Raw genomic sequence first — 9,702 nt, 5'->3', positions numbered from 1 at the left:
TTCCTGTCCCGCCCAGTCCTACAACAGCCCAGTCCTAGATGTTTGTCCTCATGGTTCCTGTACTGCCCAGTCCTAGAACAGCCCAGTCCTAGAACAGCCCATTCCTAGATGTTTGTCCTCATGGGTCCTGTCCCGCCCAGTCCTAGAACAGCCCAGTCCTAGAACAGCCCAGCAGAACAGTCCAGTCCTAGAATAGCCCAGTCCTAGAACAGCACAGTCCTAGAACAGCCCAGTCCTAAACAGCCAGGACTAGAACAGCCCAGTCCTAGAACAGCCCAGTTCTATATGTTTGTCCTCATGGTTCCCATTCTGCCGCAAGTCTAAACAGTCCAGTCCTAGAACAGCCCAGTCCTAGAACAGCCCTGTCCTAGAACAGCCCAGTCCTAGAACAGCCCGGTCCTAGAACAGCCCGGTCCTAGAACAGCTCAGTCCTAGAACAGTCCAGTCCTAGAACAGCCCGGTCCTAGAACAGCCCGGTCCTAGAACAGCCCGGTCCTAGAACAGCCCGGTCCTAGAACAAACCAGTCCTAGAACAGCCCAGTCCTAGAACAAACCAGACCTAGAACAGCCCAGACATAGAACTGCCCAGTCCTAGAACAGCAGGCCTAGAACAGCCCAGTCCTAGAACTGTCCAGTTCTAGATGTTTGTCCTCATGTTTCCTGTCCCGCCCAGTCCTACAACAGCCCAGTCCTACAACAGCCCAGTCCTAGATGTTTGTCCTCATGGTTCCTGTCCCGCCCAGTCCTAGAACAGCCCAGTCCTAGAACAGCCCAGTCCTAGATGTTTGTCCTCATGGTTCCTGTCCCGCCCAGTCCTAGAACAGCCCAGTCCTAGAACAGCCCAGTTCCAGATGTTTGTCCTCATGGTTCCCAGCTCAGAGCAACAGGCTACACATCTGCTGTAGGTCTAAAGTTCCATTTGGCACGTGTCTCCGTTTGGTACAAAGTCCCACTGACTGCTGAAGGAATCAAAAACAAGCACGAGGGACACATCTAAAAATGCGCTGAATGAATGAAATAGACTGTAAAGGCACTAGATGATCAATTAACTTTAACTAATGAAGTATTTTGTTGTGGCTTTGAAAGTTATTAATTTTCTAAAGGTTTGTAGAGTAAGGAGTTATTTTACGTACGCGGATGACCAGGTGACACCTGATAACACTCCTGTGAGTGTGTTGTGACAGATTAAACATTAATTTTTCTGCTCACAAATGCCCTCCTGTCAATGGAAAGGTGTTAAACCTACACTTGACAAACAATCTCCTATGAACACTTCCAGCCTGTGTGTTGCACCACCTGTGACTGAAGATGAGCTCCGGGTTCGGACAGGTACTGACAGCGGTCGGGGAGTTCGGAACATTCCAGAAGCAAATGTTGGCTGCGATATGCTTCCCGAACATCTTCAACGGGTTCCACATGTTCTGTCAGGTGTTTACGGGAATGAACTTCCCTCATCACTGTAACACCGACTGGATCAGGACGCAGGGACCCAACCTGACCAACGATAGGCTGTTGAACCTCACCCTTCCACCGCTGGAGGATGGCCCTGGGTTCCAATCCTGTAAGATGTACACTCCGGTGGATCTGGACTTGGAGACTATTGAAGAGTATGGGATAAACAGTACCATCTCCTGCAGAGATGGATGGAAGTATGAGGCTCCCCAGGGGACCACCAGCCTGGTGACTGAGGTAGGACATAGGGTAGGATCATAGGGTAGGAACATAGGGTAGGACCATAGGGTAGGAACATAGGGTAGGAGCATAGGGTAGGATCATAGGGTAGGGCCCCATAGGGTAGGACCATAGGGTAGGAACATAGGGTAGGATCATAGGTAGAGCATAGGGTAGGATCATAGGGATGGAGAATAGGGTAGGATCATAGGGTAGGATCATAGGGTAGGACATAGGGTAGGATCATAGGGTAGGATCATAGGGTAGGATCATGGGTAGGACGATAGGGTAGAAGCATAGGGTAGGAACATAGGGTAGCAACATAGGTAGGATCATAGGGTAGTTGGGGCAGACAATGAGTCAATGCAGATACTAAATATCTGTTGAGCCTGCAGCCTGATGCCCTATTTGAGTAAATCAAATGATGCCACACCACCTCTCTTATTCCACTATCAGGGATCTGGTGATGTTATACCAACTCTCTTATTCCACTATCAGGGATCTGGTGATGTTATACCACCTCTCTTATTCCACTATCAGGGATCTGGTGATGCCACACCACCTCTCTTATTCCACTATCAGGGATCTGGTGATAACACACCACTCTCTTATTCCACTATCAGGGATCTGGTGATGCCACACCACCTCTCTTATTCCACTATCAGGGATCTGGTGATGTCACACCACCTCTCTTATTCCACTATCAGGGATCTGCTAATGCTACACCACCTCTCTTATTCCACTATCAGGGATCTGGTGATGCCACACCATCTCTCTTATTCCACTATCAGGGATCTGGTGATGTTATACCATCTCTCTTATTCCACTATCAGGGATCTGGTGATGCCACACCACCTCTCTTATTCCACTATCAGGGATCTGGTGATGCCACACCTCCTCTCTTATTTCACTATCAGGGATCTGGTGATGCCACACCACCTCTCTTATTCCACTATCAGGGATCTGGTGATGCTACACCACCTCTCTTATTCCACATTCAGGGATCTGGTGATGTCACACCACCTCTTATTTCCACTATCAGGGATCTGGTGATGCCACACCACCTCTCTTATTCCACTATCAGGGATCTGGTGATGCTACACCACCTCTCTTATTCCACTATCAGGGATCTGGTGATGCCACACCACCTCTCTTATTCCACTATCAGGGATCTGGTGATGCCACACCACCTCTCTTATTCCACTATCAGGGTTCTGGATGGCCACACCACCTCTCTTATTCCACTATCAGGGATCTGGTGATGCCACACCTCCTCTCTTATTCCACTATCAGGGATCTGGTGATGTCACACCACCTCTTTTATTCCACTATCAGGGATCTTGTGATGCCACACCACCTCTCTTATTCCACTATCGGGGATCTGGTGATGCCACACCACCTCTTATTCCACTATCAGGGATCTGGTGATGCCACACCACCTCTCTTATTCCACTATCAGGGATCTGGTGATGTTATACCACCTCTCTTATTCCACTATCAGGGATCTGGTGATGCCACACCACCTCTCTTATTCCACTATCAGGGTTCTGGTGATGCCACACCACCTCTCTTATTCCACTATCAGGGATCTGGTGATGCCACACCTCTCTCTTATTCCACTATCAGGGATCTGGTGATGCCACACCACCTCTTTTATTCCACTATCAGGGATCTGGTGATGCCACACCACCTCTCTTATTCCACTATCAGGGATCTGGTGATGCCACACCACCTCTCTTATTCCACTATCAGGGATCTGGTGATGCCACACCACCTCTCTTATTCCACTATCAGGGATCTGTGATGTTATACCACCTCTCTTATTCCACTATCAGGAGCTGGTGATGCCACACCACTCTCTTATTCCACTATCAGGGATCTGGTGATGCCACACCACCTCTCTTATTCCACTATCAGGGATCTGGTGATGTTATACCACCTCTCTTATTCCACTATCAGGGATCTGGTGATGCCACACCACCTCTCTTATTCCACTATCAGGGTTCTGGTGATGCCACACCACCTCTATTATTCCACTATCAGGGATCTGGTGATGCCACACCTCCTCTCTTATTCCACTATCAGGGATCTGGTGATGCCACACCACCTCTTTTATTCCACTATCAGGGATCTGGTGATGCCACACCACCTCTCTTATTCCACTATCAGGGATCTGGTGATGCCACACCACCTCTCTTATTCCACTATCAGGGATCTGGTGATGCCACACCACCTCTCTTTTCCACTATCAGGGATCTGGTGATGTTATACCACCTCTCTTATTCCACTATCAGGGATCTGGTGATGCCACACCACCTTCTTCCACTATCAGGATCGGTGATGCCACACCACCTCTCTTATTCCACTATCAGGGATCTGGTGATGTTATACCACCTCTCTTATTCCACTATCAGGGATTTGGTGATGCCACACCACCTCTCTTATTCCACTATCAGGGATCTGGTGATGCTACACCACCTCTCTTATTCAGTCCGTCAGACAGACAGACAGACAGACAGACAGAGTGACAGACAGACAGAGTGACAGACAGACAGAGTGACACAACAGTACAGACAGACAGAGTGACAGAGTGACAGAGTGACAGAGTGACAGACAGAGTGACAGACAGGCAGCACTGGACTCAATGGGCTGTTTCCATAACGATGTTAGACTTGGCCACTGTTTTCATAATGATGTAAGACTTGGCAGCTGTTTCCATAATGATATTAGACTTGGCAGCTGTTAAATAATGATATTAGACTTGGCATCTGTTTCCATAATGCTATTAGACTTGGCAGCTGTTTCCATAATGATATTAGACTTGGCAGCTGTTTCCATAATGATATTAGACTTGGCAGCTGTTCCATAATGATATTAGACTTGCAGCTGTTTTCATAAGATGTAGACTTGGCAGCTGTTTCATAATGATATTAGACTTGGCAGCTGTTTCCATAATGATATAGACTTGGCAGCTGTTTTCATAATGATATTAGACTTGGCAGCTGTTTCCATAATGATGTTAGACTTGGCAGCTGTTTTCATAATGATATTAGACTTGGCAGCTGTTTCCTTAATGATGTAAGACTTGGCAGCTGTTTCCATAATGATATTATATGGCAGCTGTTTCCATAATGATATTAGACTTGGCAGCTGTTTCCATAATGATGTTATACTTGGCAGCTGTTTCCATAATGATATTAGACTTGGCAGCTGTTTTCATAATGATATTAGACTTGGCAGCTGTTTCCATAATGATGTAAGACTTGGCAGCTGTTTCCATAATGATATTAGACTTGGCAGCTGTTTCCATAATGATGTAAGACTTGCAGCTGTTTCCATAATGATATTTAACTTGGCAGCTGTTTCCATAATGATGTAAGACTTGGCAGCTGTTTCCATAATGATATTAGACTTGGCAGCTGTTTCCATAATGATGTTAGACTTGGCAGGTTTTTTCATAATGATGTAAGACTTGGCAGCTGTTTCCATAATGATATTAGACTTGGCAGCTGTTTAAATAATGATATTAGACTTGGCATCTGTTTCCATAATGCTATTAGACTTGGCAGCTGTTTCCATATGATATTAGACTTGGCAGCTTTTCCATAATGATAAGACTTGCATCTTCCTAATGATATTAGACTTGGCAGCTGTTTCCATGATATTAGACTTGCAGCTGTTTCCATAATGATATTAGACTTGGCAGCTGTTTCCATAATGATATTAGACGTCAGCTGTTCCAAAGAATTAGACTTGGCAGCTGTTTCCATAAGATGTTAGACTTGGCAGCTGTTTCCATAATGATGTAAGACTTGGCAGCTGTTTTCATAATGATGTAAGACTTGGCAGCTGTTTCCATAATGATATTAGACTTGGCAGCTGTTTCCATAATGATATTAGACTTGGCAGCTGTTTCCATAGTGATGATAAGACTTGGCAGCTGTTTCCATAATGATATTAGACTTGGCACTGTTTTCATAATGATATTAGACTTGGCAGCTGTTTCCTTAATGATGTAAGACTTGGCAGCTGTTCAAATAATGATGTTAGACTTGGCAGCTGTTTCCATAATGATGTTAGACTTGGCAGCTGTTTCCATAATGATGTTAGACTTGGCAGCTGTTTCCATAATGATATTAGACTTGGCAGCTGTTTCCATAATGATGTTAGACTTGGCAGCTGTTTCCATAATGATATTAGACTTGGCAGCTTTTTCATAATATATTAGACTTGGCAGCTGTTTCCATAATGATGTAAGACTTGGCAGCTTTCCATAATGATATTAGACTTGGCAGCTGTTTCCATAATGATTGTAAGACTTGGCAGCTGTTTCCATAATGATATTAGACTTGGCAGCTGTTTCCATAATGATATTAGACTTGCAGCTGTTTCCATAGTGATATTAGACTTGGCAGCTGTTTCCATAATGATGTAAGACTTGGCAGCTGTTTCCATAATGATATTAGACTTGGCAGCTGTTTTCATAATGCTATTAGACTTGGCAGCTGTTTCCATAATGATATTAGACTTGGCAGCTGTTTCCATAATGATATTAGACTTGGCAGCTGTTTCCATAATGATGTTAGACTTGGCAGCTGTTTTCATAATGATGTAAGACTTGGCAGCTGTTTCCATAATGATATTAGACTTGGCAGCTGTTTAAATAATGATATTAGACTTGGCATCTGTTTCCATAATGCTATTAGACTTGGCAGCTGTTTCCATAATGATATTAGACTTGGCAGCTGTTTCCATAATGATGTTAGACTTGGCAGCTGTTTCCATAATGATATTAGACTTGGCAGCTGTTTCCATAATGATGTTAGACTTGGCAGCTGTTTCCATAATGATATTAGACTTGGCAGCTGTTTTCATAATGATATTAGACTTGGCAGCTGTTTCCATAATGATGTAAGACTTGGCAGCTGTTTCCATAATGATATTAGACTTGGCAGCTTTTCCATAAATGTAAGACTTGCAGCTGTTTCCATAATGATATTAGACTTGGCAGCTGTTTCCATAATGATATTAGACTTGGCAGCTGTTTCCATAGTGATATTAGACTTGGCAGCTGTTTCCATAATGATGTAAGACTTGGCAGCTGTTTCCATAATGATATTAGACTTGGCAGCTGTTTTCATAATGCTATTAGACTTGGCAGCTGTTTCCATAATGATATAGACTTGGCAGCTGTTCCATAATGATATTAGACTTGGCAGCTGTTTCCATAATGATGTTAGACTTGGCAGCTGTTTTCATAATGATGTAAGACTTGGCAGCTGTTTCCATAATGATATTAGACTTGGCAGCTGTTTAAATAATGATATTAGACTTGGCATCTGTTTCCATAATGCTATTAGACTTGGCAGCTGTTTCCATAATGATATTAGACTTGGCAGCTGTTTCCATAATGATATTAGACTTGGCATCTGTTTCCATAATGATATTAGACTTGGCAGCTGTTTCCATAATGATATTAGACTTGGCAGCTGTTCCATAATGATATTAGACTTGGCAGCTGTTTCCATAATGATATTAGACTTGGCAGCTGTTTCCATAATGATATTAGACTTGGCAGCTGTTTCCATAATGATGTTAGACTTGGCAGCTGTTTCCATAATGATGTAAGACTTGGCAGCTGTTTTCATAATGATGTAAGACTTGGCAGCTGTTTCCATAATGATATTAGACTTGGCAGCTGTTTCCATAATGATAATATTAGACTTGGCAGCTGTTTCCATAATGATATTAGACTTGGCAGCTGTTTCCATAATGATATTAGACTTGGCAGCTGTTTCCATAATGATATTAGACTTGGCAGCTGTTTAAATTAATGATATTAGACTTGGCAGCTGTTTCCATAATGATATTAGACTTGGCAGCTGTTTAATAATGATATTAGGGACTTGGCAGCTGTTTCCATAATGATATTAGACTTGGCAGCTGTTTCCATAATGATATTAGACTTGGCAGCTGTTTCCATAATGATATTAGACTTGGCAGTACATGTAGTCTACATGTGTACTGTGTAGGCCAGGCTGTACTGTCTAGACTACATGTACTGTCTAGACTACATGTACTGTGTAGGGCAGGCTGTACTGTCTAGACCACATGTACTGTGTAGGGCAGGCTGTACTATCTAGACCACATGTACTGTGTAGGGCAGGCTGTACTATCTAGACCACATGTACTGTGTAGGGCAGGCTGTACTGTCTAGACTACATGTCCTGTGTAGATCAGTGGAGGCTCCTCAGAGGAGGCCCGGGATGACCATCCTCCTCAGTGAATTTCATAGAAATACATTTTAAAACATTTAAAAAGTTAAACTTTTTAAATAAAACTATAGTAAATATAATCACTTCACCAAATAATTGATTTAAACACACTATTTTGCAATGAATGTCTACACTAGCATCAACAGCACACTTTAGGGTAGCACCATGGTGTAGCCAGAGGACAGCTAGCTTCCGTCCTCCTCTAGATACATTGACTTGACAATATAAAACCTAGGAGGCTCATGGTTCTCACCCCCTTCCATAGACTTACACAGTAATTATGACAACTTCCGGAGGACGTCCTCCAACCTGTCAGAGCTCTTGCAGCATGAACTGACATGTTGTCCATCCAATCAAAGGATCAGATAATGAATCTAGTACTTAGAGCATATGCTACAGCTAGCTAGCAATGCAGTGCATAAAATGTGGTGAGTAGTTGACTTTAAAGAGAGAGAAAGACAATAGTTGAATAGTTTTGAACAAATTCATTTCTTTCAAAATGAAGGAGAAGCAAGAGAGAAATAGAGAGAGAGAGTCATTTCTTTTTCAGTTTCACTTACTTAGCTATCAAATGCAGCTAGCTAGTTCAAACAAACTGAAACACCCTGCTCAAACAGAGGGATGCTATGTTAGCTAGCTGGCTATAACGGAGGGATGCTATGTTAGCTAGCTGGCTATAACAGAGGGATGCTCTGTTAGCTAGCTGGCTATAACAGAGGGATGCTATGTTAGCTAGCTGGCTATAACAGAGGGATACTATGTTAGCTAGCTGGCGATGTCTTTCCAGCACTACACTGGAACTCTTCCACGTCAAGGTAAGCTTTTGGTTTTACAAATGTATTGCCACCGGGACCCGCCGGTGTAACTGCTTACTAACTGTACACTGTAACGTTACTGCATGATTGTAGGTAGGGGGTTAACTAACACATTAGTTATATTAGCTATGCTGACTATGACATTACTTTAGCGCTATAGGCTGTGTGTGACGGTTTGGCTTGGAAAGTTTTTTTTCACCTGGTCAAATACAGCTGATGTGTTGTGCATTGAAGTCCAAAAGCAAAGGGAAGCGTTGAGAGGAGGAATACAACGTGGCTGCTATGAAAGTGAGTTGTGTTTACACGTGATCAGGGGTGTATTCATTCCGCTGATTCTGTCGAAAAACGTTTCTTAAACAGAAGCAAATGGAACAAAACGGGGATAAACATACCTGAATTTGTCCAATAGAAACTATCGTTTGCCACTGTTGTACTAATGATTACACCCACTATCAGCTAGATGCAGGCAAGAGTGTGCAAGGCGGTATTGAATGTCACTGTCTGTCCATGTATCACTGTCTGTCCATGTATCACTGTCTGTCCATGTATCACTGTCTGTCCATGTATCACTGTCTGTCATCTCAAATTTGTCTCTCGACCTGTGTGCACCTATGTTGTAAACTTTCATTCATAGTCTAGGTTGTAGCAACCTCATGATGGGTAGAGGGAACATTAGAGTATCATGTAGTAACCTAAACCTATCACTGTTACATTGAACTGGGTGAATATGAATGACAGTAACCTAAACCTATCACTGTTACATTGAACTGGGTGAATATGAATGAGACAGTAACCTAAACCTATTGCTGTTACATTGAACTGGGTGAATATGAATGACAGTAACCTAAACCTATCACTGTTACATTGAACTGGGTGAATATGAATGACAGTAACCTAAACCTATCACTGTTACATTGTACTGGGTGAAATGAATGACAGTA

The 9,702-nt window shown here is 43.2% G+C and overlaps 1 pseudogene; it reads left to right on the top strand.

Annotated features, from left to right (window-relative positions):
- The first annotated feature begins 960 nt into the window (after positions 1-960).
- LOC112068160 (solute carrier family 22 member 13-like) overlaps positions 961-9,702 on the top strand; it is a 52,584-nt pseudogene continuing 43,842 nt past the window's right edge.

This window comes from Salvelinus sp. IW2-2015, unplaced genomic scaffold, assembly GCF_002910315.2.
Source record: "Salvelinus sp. IW2-2015 unplaced genomic scaffold, ASM291031v2 Un_scaffold122, whole genome shotgun sequence".
Lineage (NCBI taxonomy): Eukaryota > Metazoa > Chordata > Actinopteri > Salmoniformes > Salmonidae > Salvelinus > Salvelinus sp. IW2-2015.
This window is presented reverse-complemented; position numbering and strand designations above follow the sequence as displayed.